At 33.6% G+C, this 24,764-nt stretch overlaps 1 protein-coding gene across 2 annotated transcripts in view; it reads left to right on the top strand.

Moving 5' to 3' along the window:
* Positions 1-24,764, top strand: part of LOC127706915 (protein SSUH2 homolog) — a 373,615-nt gene that overhangs the window by 185,291 nt on the left and 163,560 nt on the right. The gene's annotated exons all lie outside the window — the stretch shown is intronic.

The following is a 24,764-nucleotide window of genomic DNA, read 5'->3' as shown; positions in this document are numbered from 1 at the left end:
GGGAATCGCATGATCTCCGATTGAAACGAGACTGGGTGCTATGCATACATCACTCACGTTGAGAATTCCAACTGTGAATGTAAAAATCGGGAATAGGACATTATTTGTAAGATTACAGATTTGACGACTATTTATGTATCTGAAAACATGTCACAAGCGAATTAAGAGAAAGACATTGCGTATCGGTTCACCAATTCGTGGTGGAAACTGTACACTGTATATAGTGTCAGTCTTTCCTTCTTGTAACTCTGTTGGAGCAGTTTTTGCGTGAGGAGCATACCCCTGCTAATAAGTCATGCACGAGCGTAACGTATCAATTGACAGTTTACCATATCGTCTACAAAGAGAAGACTTTTGGATAAGAGAGTTGGGAACAGCCGTTTCCTATTGATGCAATGACAAAATTGATGGTGTAGGTATTTTGTCCAGTCCCAGGTGTAGTACCGTCAATAAATTACAATTATTTAATACTTCTGCCCGACGAAATAGAAGTCATGGTCACAGAAATTATACACCACCTGCTGTTCACACCGTGACAATTATTAGTCTGTTATCGTCTGTTCAGAAACCTTTAGGAATTCACCATATCAGAACTAAATCATACTCCATTCCATTATCTTAACTTTATTTACTATTTCAAAAGGCCCAAAATACTTCCGTTATTGATTCTAATTCTGTTTTGTATAGATTAGTTGCAAAAGTTATGGACATTGCTAACAATAGACTATTCAAACCCGTATCAACTACTTCCAAAGATGAGGATAAATGTAATTTTTTTTAAGTAGAATTCGTCAATAAAGGGTTAGAAGCTATCAATTCAATAAATGCAATATTTTCCGCCAGAAATCTGTACAAAAATCTATACCTGATTACTTTAAAAGTAAATCTACACCCGTAATGTCATATACTTACACCAAGTCTATTAATTTTCAACCACAAGATGGTTTTAGAGGCCTTGACCTCAAAGATGTGAAATCCAAACCTCCGGATTGCTCATGTGCATCGTCAAAATACAATTATAGTCCAGCTGGTCATGTTATTACCGGCTACCTTGGCATCGTTACCAATGAACAACTAAGAGAGTTGTTAACCAAGGGACAGAAATATAGATTTCCCCAGCCCATCAACTGGAAAAAGAACTTCAGGTTACTGATGGATGCAGTTGAGGACTATGCTAGAAAATGGGTAAAGCGCGAACCAGACGAACCAGAACTGGACACTTTGTCTGAATGGATCAAAGCTATTCGATCATGTATTGAGAAGTGCATTCAGAAACTACGATGTACTGTGAGCATTAAGGTTTCTAATCCATTCAAGAACCCGGCGGTTGTGGATGCTTTATTTCTTTGCATGACAAACATGTCGTTGTTCCAGCAGATAAAGCCTCCAATAATATTGTCTTCGTATGTAAAAACCATTATTTGCAATGTCTCACAAAAGAGCCTGGAATAAACAGCACAACTGGTAATCCTACTTTTACATCATTTATAAAGAATGAAATTTTACAAAATTACAAATCTGTCTTTCTTTCATTTGGTATTAACATCAAAATAAACGAAGAAAATCTACCGTGTTTATACTGGATACCAAAACTTCACAAAACTCCGTATTAAGAACGATACATAGCTGGATCATCAAGATGTTCAACTAAACATCTTTCTAAAGTGTTGACTACTTTTCTATCTACAGTTAAAGATGGCATGCAAAAATATTGTGATGAGATATATCCTACCAGTAGTGTCAATCAGATGTGGATTCTCAAAATTCTGAAGATCTACTGCTAAATCTTAGATCACAATCTCTGCAATTTTGCAGCAACATTAAGACCTTTGATTTTTCTACGCTTTACACTACTATTCCCCATGCTCAATTGTAAGATCGACTTCACCATCTCATTAAACAGAGCTTTTCTATAAAAATCGGAAGCTGAGATATAAGTTTTTTGTTTTGGGTTATAATCATTTTTATTTTGTGAAGAACCACACTGATTCTATCAGAAAATACACTGAAGATGATATTATCAAAATGCTGGACTTTTTAATCGACAATATATTTGTTGAGTTTGGAGGATTGATATTTTAAAAGACAGTCGGTATTCCAATAGGTAATAATTGTGCACCCCTTCTGGCCGACTTGTTTTTGTTCTCGTATGAAGCAGAATTCATTCAGAACCTTCTAAAAGACAAAAAGAAAAAGCACCTAGCAAAATTCTTTAATTTTACTTTAAAGATATATTGATGATGTTCTATCACTGAATAACCCATATTTCAGTCAGTACTTGCATCTCATATATCCCAGTGAACTTGAAATTAAGGATACTATTGATACAAAAATGACTGCTTCATACCTTGATCTTTTCCTCAATATTGACACAGATGGACGACTTCACACTAAAATCTATGACAAACAGGATGATTTCAACTTCCCAATAATCAATTTCCCATTTCTCAGCAGTAACATATCTTCTGCTCCGTCGTATGGGGTTTACCTATCTCAATTGATAGGTTATGCTCGTGCATGTTAACACTATACGGACTTCATATACAGGAGTGTGCTCCTTACGCAGAAACTGCTCCAAAAGAGTTATGAGGAGGAAAGAATAAAAATGACACTCCGTAAATTTTATGGACACCATCACGAATTGGTTGATCTATACGAAGTGTGTGTGTTTAAACTAACTAATGACATTTTTACCACGTCTTAGATTGTGGTTTAAAATCTATGTCGTCTGTCTTCTAAGTACCGAACGTGACCTATTACCAAATATGAATGTTTTGCCGAGTATGAATTTGCATTGCTATACGAGGTGTCTCGGTATTTTATACATTCAATATGCATGTATTTATTTATGATGTTTCTGTTGTGGTTTCTGTTGGATAATGTGTTATGTCTTATCGTTTGTAGTCTAAATAATTATAAAATAGCCTTTCAATACCGTCATTATCATGATAATTGTTTGAACTAGTATTATGAAAATAATTGTATGAATTTCAAGATTATATATTCGTTACGAAAATACGTCACTGTTTGTCATGTCCTGTGCTGTCTGTCGTTAATGGGAGATGTTCGTTGTTATTCTGCGGTTTACATGTTGTATTGACTAATATATTATTTATTTGTGCATTTCTCTGTGATGAATGTTCTTGCGTGTGTTTGTGCTGTATTTCTGTCACGTAATATTGTTATTTTAGCGATATTTTTTAACATTGCCATATAAGCGGGAGGTTTGGCTAGCCATGAAACCAGGTTCAACCCACCATTTTTTCTTAAAATGTCTGGTACCAAGTCAGGAATATGGCAGTTGTTATCAAATAGTTCGTTTCTATGTATGTTTGCGTTTGTTTTTGTTGCACTTCAGTGTTTCTGTTGTTCCTTTGTTTTCCTCTTATAGTTGATGTGTTTCCCTCGGTTTTAGTTTGTAACCCGGATTTGTTTTCTCTCAATCGATTTATGACATTTGAACAGCGGTATACTACTGTTGCCTTTATTTAAATCCCATACGATGGGGTAAAGGGTATGTTTTTGCTGTGAGATCGGAAATTAGAAAAATAAAATCATCACGTTTGGCACAGATTTTCTAGCTTGGACTCGTTCATCTGTGTCAATATCGAGGAAAAGGTCAATATAGAAGCATTCCTTTAATTTAATCGCACGTCCACTGGGATATATTAGAATGTATAGGAATAGTAATAAAGTGGTATTTCAATAAACATTAATTGAACAAATGTGAAATTGTGATTTGCTTCTTTTAGCTATATACTTTCTTGTGACTGTACGATGATTCATAATATAGTGAAGAAGTATAAAAACTTGTGAGTTTTTCTTTTTGGGACTATAGGGAGGGCATATTTTATTTTAAAAAAACAACTATTAAACAGAGCAATATCAATCAACACTTACAGGAGTATCGAAATAAAAATTAACAAAGCACGTAACCTATAAAACAAATCGACAAATACTCCTGATGAGGCAATGTATTAATTGGTCGTTGCAAACTCTACTCATTGTTTCTGAATTTTTTTTTTATCGTTATTATCACACCCGTCATTTAGAGTATTTAGGTTCGCGGGTCAAGTAAAAATAAAATGAATGACTCGTATTCAAGGAAATGAAATCGAACTTCTCCGTATTAAAGCCATACTGTTATCCATTGTTATTGCATGTATCGTTTGGCTACTTCGTTCACACTCCTTCATCGAGGGTTATTTTTCATTGAATAAAAATCTTTATGAAAGAGCTCAAAACGATTGATTATCAATTGCGATTTTTAGAACAATGCTGGAACAACTCAATCACACTATCGACTATATCACAAACCCTAGCAAGACTCGATATACCATCAGTGAATCATTGATGTCGAATCAATATCAAAAGCATTCCAAATGTGAAAAGTATTACATATTTACATATATTTTTTTAATTCATTGCAAAAAAGCCCATTCCCTTGTATTAAAACAACAGTAAATCATAAATGCTGCAATATAATGCGAAGGCTTTAAGGGAAAATTGTATTACTCAACTGATATGTTTGTATGCAAAATAGGAATCCCCAAGGAATGACATACATTTTACTATGGTGTACCATTTGGTTCAAAAGGTATTTTTATCGGTTAACCGCTATTTATATACCGGTTAACCGCTATTTTTATCGGTTAACCGCTATTTTTATCGGTTAACCGCTATTTAATGTCGGTTAATCGCTATTTTTATCGATTAACCGCTATATATTTGTCGGTTAACCGCTAATATTATCGGTTAATCGCCTTTTTTATCGGTTAACCGCTATTTTTATCAGTTAATTGCTATTAATTTATCGGTTAACCGCTATTTTTATCGGTTAACCGCTATTTTTTATTGTTAGTCACTTCTAATTTATCGTCTATGAACAAAACAACTAATTATTAGAAATAAGTAAGTGATTGATGGAGGAAGTTTATCGCTTAACCTGTTTCAACAGTAATTTGAATTGCTGACTCCTCCCATGTTGGTCAATTATTCCCACCCAACTTAAAGAATTGTTTGACGAACGCCCACTTGTTTCGAGCGTTCAGCACGTGGCAATATCATAGCACATAGCACTATATTGCACGTCAGCAATCTTTATTTTATTTATGACAAAGCGTATTGCTTTGCGTGAATTAATCACCAAAGAATGGATTAATTTACCTCTCAGATTCCCATCTTCTCCCGCCCTCACCTCCTTTTTTATATTTACGCCGACAAAACAACGCGGTAGACGCTTTTCTGGTGATGGAATCTACCATTTCTACCTCTTTATTCCTAAATATCATAATTTCTAGATCGATTCGTGATTTATTGTTTTTTGTTTTTTTTTTCATTCTCTTTATAAAACATTGAAAAAAACATTATGCACTGGTTGTTTTTGGCTTATTAGGCATCTTTAACGCTTCCACAAGATACCAAAATGACACAGAAATTAACAACTATTATAATAGGTCACCGTAAGGCCTTCAACAATGAGAAAAGCCCATACCGCATAGTCAGCTATAAAAGGCCTCGAAATGACAAATGTAAAAAAGTTCAAACGAGAAAACTGACGACCTAATTTATGTACAAAATAATGAACGAAAAACAAATATGTAACAGCAACAAAAGACAACCACTGAATTACAAGCTCCTGACTTGGGAGAGGCAGATACAGAATGTGGTTGGGTTAAACTAGAATATCAGAAAATTTATGAATACCGGTAGCTTTTTTCTTGAAAATGTATCACTTGATTTTTTATGAAGCGGTTTTTTGTTTAGGTAAAACACATTTTACTATCACATGAACCCAGAATCCTTCATGTGATGATATAAAACTAAAACCATATACTGTGACCTATAAGAGTCTAGTAGTTATTCGTGTCGTTGGATTGCTGTCTAAATGACATATACCATTGTTTCTAATGATACATGCAGAAAAGTCTTAAAAGAATGCTCACAGAATTATGAGAATAAAATGTTTCTTTGGAAATGGTTAAGATATATTATAAACCAAAAAACATTGGATGGCAATAAAATAGATGCATGGAATGTGCCACGGGAGTTTACAATACATTTTATGGCACAAGTAACACGATACCGAATGGCATATCTCTCTATTTCTAAAATATTTTGCACACTTTGAATTTGATCCGAGTTATTTTGGAATATGAAATACAAAATGGGGGTCACCATTTTTGTTTTCTTGTAATTTTCATAGGAAAACTTCAATTTTGGTGGCATAGGACAATGATCACTTTAGGCAAAATATAGCCCTGAATTTCAGCTTTATCGTAAAATTTCAAAATCTTAAATGGATCTGTTTTTAAAAGATTTACTTTCTTGGTAAAAGAAATCTCTTCATAAGAGTGCATTCTTTGCTTCAAAATCAGCACATTTTTTATATTTTGTCAAAATAGGATGATTTTGTGAATTTCGGAAAATTCCGGACCTATAAGCTTGAGAAAACCCTTGGCTGCAACCTAGGATTCAAAATGTTCTGTAACCAATTGTTGCCAATGATGATATTGAATCCCTAGACACAAAACTTTCTGAATTTGTATGGTGGCCAAAGTAAATTATGCAAAAACATGTTAAGAATTATTGACCAAATCAAATAAAGAATACTTAGAGAGTCAATACTTCGTCATATGTAATATGATGTGCCAAATTGAAGTTATTTTGTAATAAAAGTAATATCATGACTATTTCTATGTGATCTGTTTAGTATTATGGCCTGATTAAAAAAAAACATCAAAATCTCACGGCCGATGTTAAACCTTCGTGAACTTACATGGATACAATAAGGAAAAAGCCTTTTTCGACTTACAGTGGAGATCACTTCTAACCTCTCAGTAGAACTGTCAGAATGATCTGTTATAGAACTGTTCTAAACTGTCCTAGAACAGTTCTACCTAGAAAAGTTCTACCCTAGAACTGTTCTAAGTAGAACTGTCGGAATCAGTTCTAGGTAGAACTGTCAGGATCAGTTCTAGGGTAGAACTGTCTAAAACTGTTCTAGGTAGAACTGTCCAAATCAGTTCTAGTCGTAGAACTGTCAGGTGAAATGAACAAATCAGTTCTAACCATAGAACTGTCCGGAGCTTTACTTTTGCGCCAATTGGCATTTCATTTGCTCTAAAATAATCTTTCATTTGCGCCACAAACCATATTTCATTTGCGCCAAAATAAAACATTTCATTTGCGCCAATGATACAGGTTAATACAGGTAATTAGTAAAACAAATAGTTATATTTAAAGGAGACTTTTCATAATAACCTCAAAACACAATTTTTGATTGCATCATAAAATATATTTCTCCGAAATCTGTCATCGTAACCATAATGAAAGTAATATACACGGATACGTTCTTGATAACAGATATTTCATAATACAATTCTGTTATAAATTAACGAGATCATCAAACCCAAAAGGAAGCACTATACACTGGAGTAAGACCAAAAGTTCGTTCTGACACAAGACTTGTAAGCAACGGCCCGGATGTACTCATGTACACTGGATAAACTATATGTGTGGTCAAAATAAAAAATTACAGACTTATTTTATATTTATAGTTTTATATCTAAGTGACTCTCAGTTTCATGTATAAGAAATGAGCATGAACTTACTTAGATATCAAGGGGGAATACCCTAAAAAAATCTTATTCACGATAAAACGATTTATATTTTTAACTTTTCCGTTAAAAGTTACCTGTAGAATGGCGCAAAAGTAGTTTTTATTTTTTGGCGCAAATGAAAGATTGGATTTTGTAAAAAAAAAAAAAAATTGGCGCCCGAACTGTCAGCAGAACTGAACAAATCAGTTCTAGCCGTAGAAATGACCAAACCTGTCATGATTGTAGAGCAGTTCTAAATGACGTCACTGCACTTAGGGCATCTCACTGGTCATCATTCAGTGTTATTATTATCGTTAATAAAGACACACGCAAAATGAGAAATTTCTAATATATATCATATTCTTTTGACTTATTTATATTTAAGACAGAGAGTTCTTAAAACTGTTCTATAGATAGAACTGACTAAATCAATTCTAGCCGTAGAACTGACCAAATCAGTTCTAATCATAGAACTATTCTAGTCGTAGAACTGTTCTAGCCGTAGAACTGTTATAGTCGTAGAACTGACCAAAGATTTGGTCAGTTCTAGGTAGAACTGTCTAAAACTGTTCTAGGGTAGAACTGTCAGGATCAGTTCTAGGTAGAACTGTCTAAATCAGTTCTAGGTAGAACTGACCAAATCAGTTCTAGATCAGAACTGTTCTAGCTAGAACTGTCTAAAAGGTGTCAGGGTGACAGTTCTACATACTGTCCTAGAACAGTTCTCCTGACAGATTTGATGAGAGGTTAGAAGTGATCTCCACTGTATCTGTTTAGATTTTTCAATGTATTGCTATTTTCTTATATATGGAGAAATAAGACTGACATAATATCCTGGATTGTATACTACATGTAATTGCATGCATGTATAAAAATACTAATGTCACCATCCCTTGTATTTTTAGATAAATTGCTTCAAAGTTGATCAATCAATACGTTTAGAATTTGACTGAAAACGTGTATCAGTGACGTTATTGAATATAGAAAAAATTAAACGTTATTCTTTACTCAGCCGCTGAGGTTTTGAAAAAAAAATATGTGTCGGGATCTGACAGGTGTTTATTTAGGTTTTATTTCGCCTGTTATTTTTCGTAAATTTTATAGTTATTAAATATAAATTTCTACTGATTTAATTTATTTCGTCCTACACAGGGATATTTCACTATCGTGTGAAATCCACACGAATTTCACCTCAAACGAGCTTAAACGTGAAACTCACGTGAACTGATTTGCACGTGAATTTTATGATAATTTCATGTATAAATCACAAGAACTTTGTACACGTGAAATTCACGTGAATTCAAATTACAGTTATTCATATAATATCTAAATTTTCATATCTAGTTAAAATTATGAAAAATATCATATTTATTTTACCATACTTGTCGATGGTGATGCCACCGCTGCATCCATGCATGAATAAAGTGCTCCAAAAATTTGTTTCAGTAAACAGAGATGTTGAAGTACAATTTAAACTGATTGATTGATTGTTGCTTAACGTTCATTGGCAAATATTTCATTCATGCCCAGAACGATACAATAAAATTTGAAACAGTTTTGTCTTTAGGACACATTGTATGCACCGGTCAAAAATATTAAACATTCTGGTGTAAAAATTATTCAGAAAACAAATATCCTGATCAAATACACATTCGAAAATGTAAAATTACAAATCCAAGGAAAATTCAAAACGAAAAGCCCATTTCATGCTTATCGACTGGCAGGATAAAAAGCCCAAACACAACAATGAATGGAAAACAACTGTCATATTCCTGAATTGATACAGGCATTAATATAATATATTCTGTGTGCGTAGTTAGTCAGACAAACCTTCCAAACTGTATGCAAAATTTCTCTAGAAAAAAGTTCAACATTCTGCATGTCATTCGTGGAAAATTAGACCAAAAATAAACCTGAGAATATCTATATATGCACCCTTTTTATAAGTAAAACACTCTGCGCAACATTAAAGTTCCAGCTTGAAATCATACATTCGGGAGGAGTAAACCGGAGTCTGTACTCTGCGTGCCTTTATTTATTATCAAAATGCCATATTCAACAACCTGTCATTTAGAAAAATCCTGACGAAATGCACACCTTAAGTATATGCAGTAACATTAAGAAACTAATTTAAAAAATAAAGCTATTAAAAACTGTAGTTCTAAGAAATTAGTCGTATAAACCTTATACCAAGTAAAGGATGGTCGGTCGAAAAACTGTCATTTTTTCGTGGGAACAAAATTTATATTAGCGTATATATGATGATGTTCTATTTTATAAAGCATTTGGTGACAAAATAATTTTTTGAATATACGCAGTAGTTCATAGTACAATTCCTCGTATTTTCACACATCATCCTTTTTATAATTTAGATTTCTACTTTCAAAACAAAATTTCATTGGGAAACAGTGTGCATCATAAGTAAGAATGTATTGCAAACAAATAACCAAAAAATAAAAAAATTCTCTGTTATGCATAAGGATATATATAGATAAATCGTACAGAATTAATGCTTACTAATTAATAGAGACAGCTACGTTTGAAAAGTTTATTTTCAAATATAAAGAATGAGCAGAAGAACTGTCGTAAGACGACGAAACAATCAATGTCAACTAATTATGTATTGCATTAAATCTCCGATCGGCACTATGCATTTAGGCAAAGTTAAGTCAAAATTAGCTTCACCAATATTAGACTTCTTTGTTGCTTAAATATTAAATTTTCATCTAGAAAATGTTTAGCTGTCATATATCACCATTTCAAAACCAAATTCAACTTAATTGGCCAAGTTGAATTAAACAGCTTTACATAAAGTTTGAATTATAGAAACCATATATATCCCGAATTTTTCGTGTATAATTGTGTATGCCAATTCATAACTAATATTTAAATCTTTAAGAGACAGATGCTGAATCACTAACGACTGAAAAAAAACCTCTGACAGTGTGAAAACCTTTACGAATATACTTCATAGCACATTTACCCTAAAATCTTAATGCAAATTAATGGACAAAATATTTGGGGCTAAAATTATATCATCCCACAATTGTTTTGCATTAATTTTTTATTCCTCATTCACTCGAGAAGAGATCGGGAATTCGTCGAGTAGCGGTCAAATTGATCTGGAAATGGTTGTGTAAAGATCGAGTTTGGAATACAAATATTTTACCGATCAGTACTCGATCAACTCGACCTTTGCTCGACTAATATCCTATCATTTCCCGATCAACGCCAACCTGTTTGATATTTGGTATAGATTTACTCGACCAATGCCCGATGGCTTCCAGATCACTGCGACTTCTATTATTTCTTTTTTTTTTATCCCAGACCAACTCGACAAATACCCGATCCCTACGTGACCACATTCGACCACTCTTCGATCTCTACTCGGTCATACACGAATACACATGTATGTTACATGATTCTCTAAAAGAGTGCACATCTGATTAACTCTCATAACTTCCGCAAAAATATATTGTCACTGTTTATTTTTAATTGTACAAAAGATTAACTCCGCAAAAATTCTTCCATGTACAACTTGTCTGTACTTTTGAAAGGAGGGTTACAATTTTAAAAGAGAAGCAAAAGATACCAAAGTAACAATCAAACTCAAAGGTCGAAAACAAACCGACACAGCCATGGCGAACAAAGGAAAACTGACGAGAAGGCCAACAGCAGTCCACATAACACAACATAGAAAACTAAAAACTTAGCAACACGAAACCCAACAAAAAACTTGGATGATCTCAGGTGCTCTGGAACGGAGGTAGATCTTTCATTTTGGCCAGAAATTTTTGTAGTATAAAAATAAGAAGATGTGGTATAATTGCCAACTCTCCACAAAACACCAAATGACACAGAAATTAACAACTATAAGTCACCGTACGGCCAATTGTTTACAAACACTTTTTTCATAAGAACTTTTTGACTCAATTTTACAAATGATTTTTATTTGATCTCTTGATAGATATATGTATACAGTTTCAGACAAGGTACAAAATGTATCACTTCAAGGCATTGAAATTTTACTTTTGACCAAATTTTTGGGAAATATATACGTGACATCTTTCCCCACTTTTTGCAATATGCTTTATCAAATACATGCACGGTGTTTTCGCAGTGTCAGCTTCTACCTCACCTAGATTTCTCGGCACCGATTGCTGTCTATGCCTTCTTGTTCGTCTTCTACGATCTCTTCAAGCTCCGTAACAGCTATTAACCTGTCTCTCTTGAGCTCTTACTACCTTGCCCACAAACCCAACTGCTTTATTTCCATGTAGATATATTAATTGTGTTACTTTACATTCTGTGAACTACTGAATCTAACCAACTAAATGGAGAATGTGTTCGTGGGACATATATAATGCCCCGGCTTGAATATAACGTTATAAAAGGTCATTACTCCAGAACGGTAAAAGTGACGCCACCCAAATTCGCACTTGATCTGTTTTGTTTATGGTAATAAGCATATTGTATATACAATTAAGTTAGAGAACGGAAACTATTTGTTGGGACGTACGTATGTACGGACAGACAAGGGTAACACTCAGTATGTCTATCTGGTCTGATCGAGATCGGGCTGAGATCGAGTATAATTGATTTGGTCTAGCTAGTCGAGTAAAGATCGTGTATAGCGATCGTGAACTGGTCGGAATAATCGAATATGTATACAATTAATGGTCGGGTTGGAGTCGTGATGGAGTCATTTAAAAGGAGTTGTGAATTGTCGAGTTCAAGTCGTGTACAGTCGGATAGCGGTCAGGTAGAAGTCGTAAACAGGCCCGATCGAGAATTTGGTTACGCTTGGTCTTGCAAATTTGGACAATCGGGATCATCGAGTTGATCTGATCGGCAGTGTGAACCTAGCTTAAGCAACAACATCAAAATAACTGTATATGTTCGTGAGAGTCAGGCTCGATGATTTAATTGGCTATTCGAGTATTTCCACCGATTGTAAAATGAAAAGATTTTTGTGTACATTTTTTATAATCATAAAACGATGCAACCATGCATCCAATGTCGTCTGATAGGACCCAACACTGTTTTATTATTTCGGCAGTTATAAAGCTTGGGTTGGTCCTCTTAGACTTGAATACGATCAAATATAAAAATTATTCATATACTAGTACATGTTAAATTATAAATATTTAAATGATTCATCAATACATATCATGACAGATCTGCCATCATCAGGGGTCCAACTGTCAATTGTTTATTTTTAAGTCTTGATCTAGTAAGCATGTCCCCTAGACTTTTGTGATTGCTCTACATAACTGTTGGTTCAACATTAAACACTTGCCCACATAACCTCTCTCTAAAATTTGTTAGATTTGTATTAATTTGTTATGGTCACTTATTGTTTTTGTAACGGCCGCTTCATCTTTAATACATCATTGGAATTCATGCTGTGACTGACAGCTATTTCGATTCAGATTGATAACATGTGTTTCTATTAAATGTATTTCAAGGTCAAGAATGCCATATGTTGTAAATCTTTGACTGAGTACTTTGAGATTTCATGGTTAGACTTTAGTAAAGGATTGTCCAGACGAAAAAAATCTTTAACTTCATCTGATGCTCCATTACTAGTATATATTATAAATCCATCACCCTATATTTTCCATGTTTTTTTATGTCGAAATGCAGAAACTATCTTATTCATTATTTCAAACATAAGTATGCCACAGATTTCCGGTTAAAAAACTGCCGCCAATTATCGTACCTAGTATTTTTTTTATATTTTCCAATCAAATTAAAATAAAAAGTAATCTATAATGAGTATCAGTCAACCGAAGTATTTTATTACATTGACCGTTGGGACATCGACTTTGAATATGTCAGTTTGGATTGCTCTATAAACAATTGTCATACAAGTTTGAGGTTTAGCTAGCTATAAAATCAGGTTTACCTCACTATTTTCCTCCGAAAATGCTTTTACCAAAATAGAGATATGACGGTTGTTTTTCACTCGTTCCGTTTATTGATAATGTTTGATTTTGTAATTTTATATGGACCCCACCCCATCCCTTCCCCAACCCCATGCCCCTCCTTTTTGAAAAAACCTTGGAGTCCTTTTTGTTATACTTTTCAGTGGCATAGGCTCCTTTAACTGCAACTAATAGAACAATTTTAGGAAGATTTGAAAATATTTGTGTTGTATCAAACGAAACCGACAGGCTATTTGCTGTAGGTTTTAATTTCTCATTGATATTAATGAAAGTTGAAAGTACAGATCTGTTATACAGGTAGACTGATTTTTACGAAGCTCGGTAGGGATCTATGCAGACACAATATATAAATCGTTCGACAATACACAATATTTTGTGCGCTCATTAAATATTTTGTGCGTTTAATATAAATTCATAGTGCGCACAAATAAATATTTTGATTGCTCGATATAAAATATTGTGGTATCAATTAATATTTTGTGCGCTAAATATGAATATATTTTACGCACAAATTCATATTTAGTTTTCATGTGGTAGTGCTGTCTCATGTCTACAGTTCAGAGAGATTCATCAGTCATAATTATAGAGGATTTTTAAGATTTCATTTTGACAAAAGGTTAGAATGCAGCAAAATTATCACACTTCTCGCAAAGTATTAAATTTGCAGCCACGTCCGGTCAGAATGGGAACATTAAATCCGATGCCTCGTGTAAAGAGAGTGCCAGGCTCTTTAAACGTAAAGAACCCTTGCAGCAACTCTTTTATGAGTCCGCAGGTGACCTGTTGCAAGACTAAATTTCTATTCCTATCCAATATACCCTCATTTCCCGTGGTTGTCTAAATTTCTCTGACCTAAATCCCGGACCCCTCTATTACAGAACCTACCTATTTTTTTTTAGTTCTCGTCCTGAATATGCATGAAATATTTGCTACTGGACGCTAAGCAACCAACTATCAATCAATCAATATCTCATAAAAGGTCATTAACCAAAGTCAAGCCGATTCTATACGATTTGAGAGCCAAAATATTGCCTATGCTAAATAAGATAAAAGTCCAAGCCAGCCTATTCCCGCTTTAAAAAAATTGTCGCGAAAGGAGATCCATTACCTATCAATTTTTTACCTGATTTGTCCTTAAACTAATACTCTTCGGATTTATAGTACTAGTATCAATTTTAAGGATGTACTTAGGTGAGATTTTGGAATTTGTGTCAGATGTTCGGACTCCTTGTTTTTTTTTCTCCATACGATACAAGGTAAAATACACCCATCTATCTTTTCATACAAGACTTAATAGCTCATAAAAGGTCATTTGCAAAAATTTAAGCAGATTCTTAATTTCTTTTCTTTTGATTTGAGACCCAAATAATACCAATACAAATATATGGTAAAAGTCCGATTCAGCCTTTTCCCGTCATATTTTAAAAATCAAATATCTTGAAAAGGAGCTCCATGATCTATCAATATTTTTAGCTTATTTTGTTCCTCAACTAATGCTTTTCCGACAGTATCAATTTTAAATTCTTGATTTTTTTAATTTCACCTAAGTACATCCTTAAATTCCAGATATTTGTTTAATTTCACCTAACTCCAGTATTCAAGATAAAAGATTTCAAAACATAACGTATTGATATAATTGGCATGAAATGATGAGACTATGACTATGTTTTTAAAATATTAATTGCACGTAATTTGATGGCGTAAACCGCTTGCAATTGCTCCAGTGGTTCGTTTATTTACGAATTCTACTTGTGATCATGGACGTACGTCGTAAAGGAGCGATCATGCGATTAACTAAATTTTGTTTGAATTTTCTTAAGAAGTAAATAATAAAGATATTGGATAAACGTCAATAACACAGTAACCCAACAACACTAAAAAGATCTACATACGGCCTAAAAATATGGATATTCGCCTCGGTTCTAGATAGGTTGTGAAGTAATACATTTTGGGGGGAAACGCTTTTCATCATTTTTCTTTCAAATTGTGCATTAATTGTAGTGATAAAAACTGGCGCAAAGTCAGTACATGGATTTACGATTTGCACAGTGTCTTTCGCAAGTTCTAAAAATCAAATTGTTCACAGTGCTTTGAATGTCATGCCGCTTAATTCTTTGTCCGAAATTTCAATCCCATTCATGTAGCCATGAATTTTATTTTACAATAGTACAATTGAAAATATTGTCACTCATTCAGTTTTCTGTTTTAAGCATTACTATGATCGAAAACATTAGCATAGACATGCATGTATATTCATTCACCCAAAAGGAATGTTGAAATTTGAAAGTTACTCCTATATGATATGTATATATATATTTATATATATTTGTAGATTGTAAAGATTGTAGTGCTATAAAAAGATAACTGAAAAATCATTATTCTCTACGAGTTCTTTTTTATGACGAAAAAATACCCTTTAAGTTACACTACGCATCTGATCGTTTATTCTGGCAAACACCTGATTATTTGTACATCCCGCACAGCCAAACGGACGATCTACTTTGACGAGGGTTTTACTACCGGTGTAAGGAAGACCAATGATGACCATACTTCTATTCCCCAGTCACCCTTTGGGTATGCTATATTGAAGTCTAATATGCAATGAAAAGGGTGATACATATATGGGGAAAATATTTTACCCTGTATCGTTAAAAAAAACCAAGGAGTCCGAACAGTTGACACAAATTCCTAAACAGGAGATGACTACATTCTTACATGTATTTCTCTGTTTCTAGTTTCCGTTTCCTTTCCATATTCCTTTTCCACTTTTTAGAAACTCTCATTTTGAGAGGGTCATCAAGTTGGTTACTTATTCCTTATTCGTTTCTTATTCCTTATTCGTTTCTTATTCCTTATTCGTTACCTTACGCGCGGGTTATTTCACCTCTAAGAACCCATATAGCTAACACCAGAGACATGAACAAATTTTAAAAGGTGCAACGTACTACACACGCATTACAAGCGAATAAGGAAAGAAAAGGTAACAGCGTATTAGTCGAGAGCTGAAACTGGTACATACACTCCAATAGGGTTATTTTACTTCTACGTGTAAGTACCCATAACTTAAACTAAAGACAAGAAAAAATTTACAACCATTTTTTAAAAGGTGCAAAGTATAACACACGTATTACAATCGAATAAGGGACTAATAACTAACAGGGTATCAGTCGAGCGCTGAAACGAGTACATACGCTCCAATAGGGTTATTTCACCTCTAAGAACTCATAGCTAACAGCAGAGACATGATAAAAATTGAAAAGAATTTATTTAAGAGGTGCAACGTATAACACACGCATTACACATGTTACAAGCGAATAAGGAACGAATAAGTAACAGGGTATCATTCGAGCGCTAAAACGGTTACATATGCGCTAATAGGGTTATTTCACCTACAAGAACCCATTGCTAACACAAGAGACAAGAAAAAAAATTTAAATTGTTTTTAAAAGGTGCAACGTATACCACATGTATTACAAGCGAATAAGGAACGTTTAAGTAATAGAGTATCAGTCAAGCGCTGATACGGGTACACTCGTGCTAAAAGTGTAATTCATCTCTACACACAAAGAACTATCACCAGAGATAAGAAAGTAATGCACGAAAAGAGAACTCATACTAAAATCGATTAAGTAATAAATAAGGAATAAGGAATAAGTAACGAATATTTAACGAATAAGAAATAAGTAACGAATAGGTAACGAATAAGGAATAAGTAACGAATAGGTAACGAATAAGGAATAAGTAACAAATAGGTAACGAATAAGGAATAAGTAACGAATAGGTAACGAATACGGAATAAGTAACGAATAGGTAACGAATAAGGAATAAGTAACGAATAGGAAACGAATAAGGAATAAGTAACGAATAAGGAATATGTAACGAATAAGGAATAAGTAACGAATAGGTAACGAATAAGGAATAAGTAACGAATAGGTAACGAATAAGGAATAAGTAACGAATAGCTAACGAATAGGGAATAAGTAACGAATAAGGAATAAGTAACGAATAGGTAACAAATAAGGAATAAGTAACGAATAGGTATCGAATAAGGAAAAAGATAAATTAACGACTAAGGAATGAGAAATTAATAACCAACTAGACGACCCTCATTTAGAGCACTGTTTTACTTCAAATTCAGCATTTTACATTGAACGTGTTTTTTTGAGAGCAAAAATATCATCAAGATAACGGTAAATGTTTTTAAATTTATCAAATTAAATTTACTTTAGACGGATCTTTTCTGAGATTGGCAATTAATGCTCTTATTACAGTTGCAGAAAAAGGCTTTATATGAGTTACAGAAAATAAATCTGCAATCGTGAATCTAACCCAACATCAAAATAAAACCTTGTAAATGACCGATCAATTACTGAACCACACTGTGTTATGATTCGCCTACCAGGTGAAATTACATTCAAGTTCATTTAATCCAGCCTGTTTTATTTGTTTTAACTACTCCGTTTCAAGACGGTGATTTTTTGGAGGAATATAAACTCTGACTACCTTAGTTTATTTAAGTAGCTGGAAATGATCAATTTGATAAAGATAATTGATTGTGTCTTTAGTAAGTAATATCCCGAGGAAGGATTGCCTTGAAGTTACATCATGACCTTCCCTTTTCTTTATTTTGATTCTAATGCAAATGATTTAAGTCCAAAGTTTTCAGTTTTCAGTTTCAATAAGAAAACCCTCAGTATGTTAGATATTGTTTTCATTTCCTGATTTTTTTCAAATATAAAAATTGACAAATTCATGTAGAAATATGCACAAAATAAGATTATAAATGATAAAAATATCTTGTAATTTAACTTGAACCTTTGTGCACAAATGGTTCAGACCAACCTATTCCCAGTACTGATTTCCCCCGTTACTTGTACTGATGCTCCCAAAATTTGATGCAGCATATCCTTAAAAAATAAAGATTAAACCAGGAATATTTGCCAAATGTGTTAAAATATATACATGAGCATGTTCTATTAAAAATGAATGGTCAAAAGGAAAAACAGTCTTTCATTTTTTACTTAAATTCATAGAATCGCAAATGTTTTTACTTTACATGTTTTGGCTTATCAAATCATCAAATTATAAACGTCAGAATTATGACAAGAACTACATGTACAATTCAGAGTTGGAGAGGAGGGGAAGATCGAGGGATAAGCTGGTGGGTCAATTAATAGTTCAATATATATATATGAGTGTTCCAATTCAGGGTCAAATGTTACAACCGAATGTTTATATGACTTAGCAAAGCGAATGTCCTGGTTAATGAAATAAAGTTTAGATCTGGAAAGTAAAATTAGTAACTACTATGTTCTCAGTCTTATCTAAATAGTAAAAAAAAATTGCCATTTCCTTAACTATTCGTCCAGCTTATTCAAGTCATGGTCAACAACTGGTTTGATTGGCAGTGTATTAAGACCGAGCTGCTCGTCCAAACATCATCAGCAAAATGTCTACTAAGAAAACGAGTTAATCAAATATGTCATTAGTTTATATATATATGAAATATTTTAGTCTAAGGGTCTTACTGATTCTTGAAGGACTTCAGCGGGAATGTGACCAAATACAGATTTTTTTATTTTCGCTCTTTTTGTCTCCTTTGTAGGTCACTCATAAACTATTTAACAAGTCACATCAAACTGCATATTCTTTCATTTCTTTTTTATAGAAGAATCTTTATCCAACGTTATCAAATAACTAAGAAAAGTCACACAAAAAACAAAAAAAAAATCGAAGTAGCTAAATTTTAATTAAACTGCTGAGAGCCTGTGTCGCTCACCTGACTCAACTTGGGTTTTTGAAATCATAAAAAAAAAGATAAAAATCATAACAGATACTTAAATAATGTTTGAGGCCAAATTTGGTTGATATTGGCCCTGTAATTTAATTATTAATCCCGGTGGCCATCTTGAACAGTAAATCAGCAACAAAGAAGCAACACTTCATCAGCACCTCACAAGGAACATTTATGACATGTTTGGTTTCATTCTATTGAGTGGTTCTCTAAAAGAAGACATTTGTATGTATTTCCCATAGGGTCCTATGTTAAACTAAGTCCCCTCTAGCGGCCATCTTGGGTAAAGGATCAGCTACAAAGTAACAACACTTGGTCAGCACCTTGTAAGGAACATTCATGCTATGTTTGGTTTCATTTCATTCAGTGGTTCTCTAAAAGAAGACATCTGTATGTATTTCCCATAGGGTCCTATGTTAAGCTAAGTCCCCCACTTGCGGTCATCTTGGATGATGGATCGGCTACAAAGTAACAACACTTGATCAGCACCTCACAAGGAACATTCATGCTATGTTTGGTTTCATTCCATTCAGTGGTTCTTTAAAAGAAGACATTTGTATGTATTTCCCATAGGGTCCTTTGTTAAACTAAGCTCCCCGCTGGCGGCCATCTTGGATGATGGATCGGCTACAAAGTAACAACACTTGGTCAGCACCTCATAAGGAACAGTCATACCATATTTGGTTCCATTCCATTCAGTGGTTCTCTAGAAAAAGTTCAAAATGTAAAAAGTTAACGACGACGACGACGACGAACGACGGACGACGGACGCCAAGTGATGAGAATAGCTCACTTGGCCCTTCAGGCCAGGTGAGCTAAAAAAGCAGTTACAAAAACGTATAAAACTAGAGGCTCAAAAGAGCCTGTGTCGCTCACCTTGATCTATGTGCATATTAAACAAAGGACACAGATGGATTCATGACAAAATTGTGTTTTGGTGATGGTGATGTGTTTGTAGATCTTACTTTACTGAAACATTCTTGCTGCTTACAATTATCTCCATCTAAAATGAACTTGGCCCAGTAGTTACAGTGGAAAATAGAATCATGTGCAAAACAGTGTAGCCGAGACCATTGATTGGCGCGCTAAAATATCCCATTGACTGGGTCAGATTAGGTGAACGTTCGTCTGTAACGCCCACAACTCACGACGTATTTATTATAGACATTTAAACTGTGGGGTCACCAAAGGGTCTCAACGCCTAAATAAAATAATTCGAAATACTTATCAGGAATAACCTTTGTGTTTTGATTTATATTGAATACTTAAACGTTCTTTACTTGTGTTTTTGTTATGTTTTGATAATGAATTTTTATGATATCGGACGTTCTTTCAGCAAAAAAGGATTTAACTGGCTTTAAAAGTTACAATGGATGTGTTGATTATTATCTTTTTTTCGGACGTCAAAGCGATTTAACAATTGCGGTTGTCCAATTATGGCATCTTTTAACTTTTATCTGGTCAAAATTTTATTTTAGAACGAATGCATGATCAACTTTAAAAAGTGTGCAAACACAAAACATATAGACAAAATATACTTCTTTCCTGTCTTTTTCGTACTTGCAAGTTATTAGACAGTAAAAAGGCTATTTGGATCAAGCCTTGTGAAATTTGCATTTACGTTTTTGAATAGGTACAGTCAAGTTTAGCGATTGATAATTCATTGATAACATTCTGGCGTATCACAAACAAACAACTTGTAACGTCTCATTTCATTGGCCGAAAGATACAACAACAATTGTAGTGTGCACGTGAATTGACACAGGTGACCGACAATGGAATGTACTACGTTACTACGAACGTAAAAAACAATGATTTTTGGTCGAAATAATTAAAAAAGTATTTTGTGAATTTCAAATAGTGGGGTCGAAATATTATACTAATAATTTGTGTAATATTCTTTATGCATGCAGCACTTGTACCGCACTATGAAAAATATAAGGATAAAATAAAATACATGTGCCGCTTTTATACGGATGAATGTATGAACCACTTTAATTTCTTTCATATTGACGCTAGGTTATTATTCTGACAATGTCGTAGTTACTTATAATAAGGATCTCATAATACTGATCCATTTCAAATTTATGATGGGTTGTACATTCCTCTTTTATTGTTTTCATGCTATAAAACGAAAATAAAGTAGCTAAGCGTTTGGTCATCAGAAATGACGTGTCATAAACGAGCAAAATGTCCCCGAAAGATCGTATCATGTGTGCACGTGAATATAGATGTACTATGCAATGTACTATCATGGTCACCACGAAATTCAAATGAATTCAGTGAAGGCATGTTGGTGTAAAAAGGTTTGAAATGTTTCATCGGCGAAGATTTTATTTTTGCATGTGTGGAACTAAAAAATAAATAAATACTTGTAAGAAATGTCGTAGTTTATAAGGAACTATATAAATGTACTGTGTATTAAAATGAAATACAAAATCATACATGTATGATAAACTTATAAACGAAATATTAAGAAATTAAGGATGACTACTGTAAAAGTATGTACAAAAATGGAGTCACCTTTTATCAATACATTTAGTGAATAACCACACTGTTTAAAACTGATTGTTTTCTATGCAACTATTTAAATATTTACAATATATAATTTTCAACCGAGGATAGCAAAACAGTTAATTATAAATTAAGAAAGTAAATCGCTGGAGTTTATAAAGTACATTTCCTTCCACTGTGCCATGGTTTGCCATCTCCATTTTTTCTCTAAACAAAGCATGGCTGGTTACATGTTCTGAATTTACTTAGAATTTCGGGATTTTTTTTCAAAATCAAGTTAACTAAATCAGAAAAAAAATCACACTATCCTAAAACTTATGAAAGAATATGAATAATGAACATAACAGTTTATAACACAAACCCATTTACTATAAAAATCGAGCAATATCTTTAGTATGTAATTTGGTTATTTTTGTAGTTAAGTACGGTTTCACTTCAAGTACAACGTTAATTCATCAAGTCCATTGAATAAAAGATAAGGCAGGGTGAGCAACTTGACAAAAAAAAGGCAGGATGACGATTTATGTAAAAAAATCAGGATAAACTAATAAATATAGTCAGGACCTAACAGACTGAAAAATAGAAAGACAGGACAGAGATAACAACTAAAAAAATCAGGACAAAATGTTTCATCCAAGTCCCCCACCCCCAATCAAAATAAAATGGTAGCTCCCTTAATCCAGAACCAATTGAGAGGAGACAGTTGAATTGAATATTTCGACGTGACTGTTAAGATTAAAGTTTAAAATTTTACATGCACATGTATAAAAGCTAGAATTGCCATGGGATAATCAAGAACACAATCATGTACGTGAATACGACGATGGAAGTTTTTAACGACCTTGACCGGCTACGTGAATACTGATCAGTCCATTCAGCTTTATAGTTCGCGTGTTCTATTTTCGCAGGTGTGAGGTCGAAGGTTTGAATTGACAAATGAAAACGATCGTTACTTAACGAGTTGATCTAATAAAGTTTGTTTGACTGATTATGTTGCACGACCTTTCGCTAAGCTTGACCGCAGTTCAGTATACAATGTATAGTTTGATGATCTTTTCTGCTAACTACTATACTTGTGAAAAACCCTTGGCAACAGAAACATATTCAGCTTTTTTTTTAATCGACCCAATTTACATAGTAATGGACGACTTCGTACATTTTATGATCGCAAATAAAATATGTATATAATATACCGTGCACTGTAGTTCGTATATATATACTGAGACCCTTTGGCAACCCCACAGTTTAAATGTTTATAATAAATACGTCGTGAGTTGTGGGCGTTACAGACGAACGTTCACCTAATCTGACCCAGTCAATGGGATATTTTAGCGCGCCAATCAATGGTCTCGGCTACACTGTTTTGCACATGATTCATTTGACAAAATATCTAAACCATCAGTGTTGTAGTTCCATTCGTAATTACATTTAACAGCTTTTCATAATTCTTGAATCCATATTTTTTTTCTCTTTTTTAGCAATATGGGTTACTTGATATGGGGCCATATGTTGAATGATACATTTTTTTATATAATTCTGATTTTAACAGGAAACATGGAATGGTCAGGACGGTTAAGGTGTTTCTAGAGAAATTTATTGTTATCTGTTTCATTTTTAATACTAAACCGGTGATTATACATAATCATTCTTTTGTTTAGATATGGTCGTAGTTCACAGACATAGGTCAGTTAACATAAAGTACATACAAAACGGTACACAATATTGGAAGCAATCCAATTCACATGCTTGGTGAATTGAGTGTTACGTAACTTTGAAAACAGGTTCAATAATTAGACTATCTCAGGTTTTACAGTGTGTACGTTTACATTGGAACATGCGACAGGAGGTCACATGTGGAGGATCTGCTTACTCTTCCGGAACACCTGATATCACCCCCGTTTTTTTGGTGGGGTTCGTGTTGCTCAGTCATTAGTTTTCTATGTTATATTTCATGTACTATTGTTTATCTTTTCGTCGTTTTTCGTTTTTTCCCATGGCTTGTCAGTTTGTTTTCGACTTATGAGTTTGAATATCGCTTTGGTATCTTTTGCCCCTATGTATGTTTTATTGAAATCTTTTATGTCCGTACGTTTTACAGTACAGGATCGAAAAAGAAATGTTTGATGAGGAATCTAAAGACTTATCCTATGCTGCCTTATGTTCTATAAGTTGTTTTCATTATATCTTTTAAGATGATCGTTGAGACCACTTAATTTCTTGTTTTAGAGTAGTTGCGTCCAAAAAGTGCAACAGTATAAAATGATTAGGGGCAAATTCCTCGAAATACTGATAGAAGAAAAAAATCTTCCGTGATGCAGAATTGACACATAATATATGATTGTAAACAATAGTGTTTAATTGAAAAAGGTACTAAGGACAGGTAGATGGTCAGACAAACGGGAAGACAGACGGGGCGATTCCTATTTACCCCAACATTTGCTGTTGAGGTAAAATTAGCTGTCGGGTATGAACTAATGTTACATCAACTCAACAACACAAAAATAAAACCAAGATACATCTGTAAGTCAGCATACGGTTTCAATAACAGACAGTGTCTATACAATATGTCAAACTCTTATTAAATTGTCCCGAGTCTAGAAGAAGTGAGTATATAAAAAACAAAGATGTCAAAGATCTGACATCGATGTGTATTTCTGTTTCTTTTGTTGTAGTTTATTTGCAGAACACAACGCAGAAGAAGGTGTAAAAGATTATTTGGGGGAAATAAACAGTATATGTATATACTGAACAATAAAGTTTGATATCTTGACATAATTCACAGGCCGATTTCCCCTGTATTTTTATTAATCACGGGTTTAAAAACAGACAATTGTTGGACATTTATTGGAATATGAGTATTAGGGAGAAACAACATACTACCAATTATTTTACGTATTTTTATAAAGC

The sequence above is a fragment of the Mytilus californianus genome, unplaced genomic scaffold, assembly GCF_021869535.1.
Source record: "Mytilus californianus isolate M0D057914Y unplaced genomic scaffold, xbMytCali1.0.p SCAF_1, whole genome shotgun sequence".
In the NCBI taxonomy this organism is placed as follows: Eukaryota; Metazoa; Mollusca; class Bivalvia; order Mytilida; family Mytilidae; genus Mytilus; species Mytilus californianus.
This window is presented reverse-complemented; position numbering and strand designations above follow the sequence as displayed.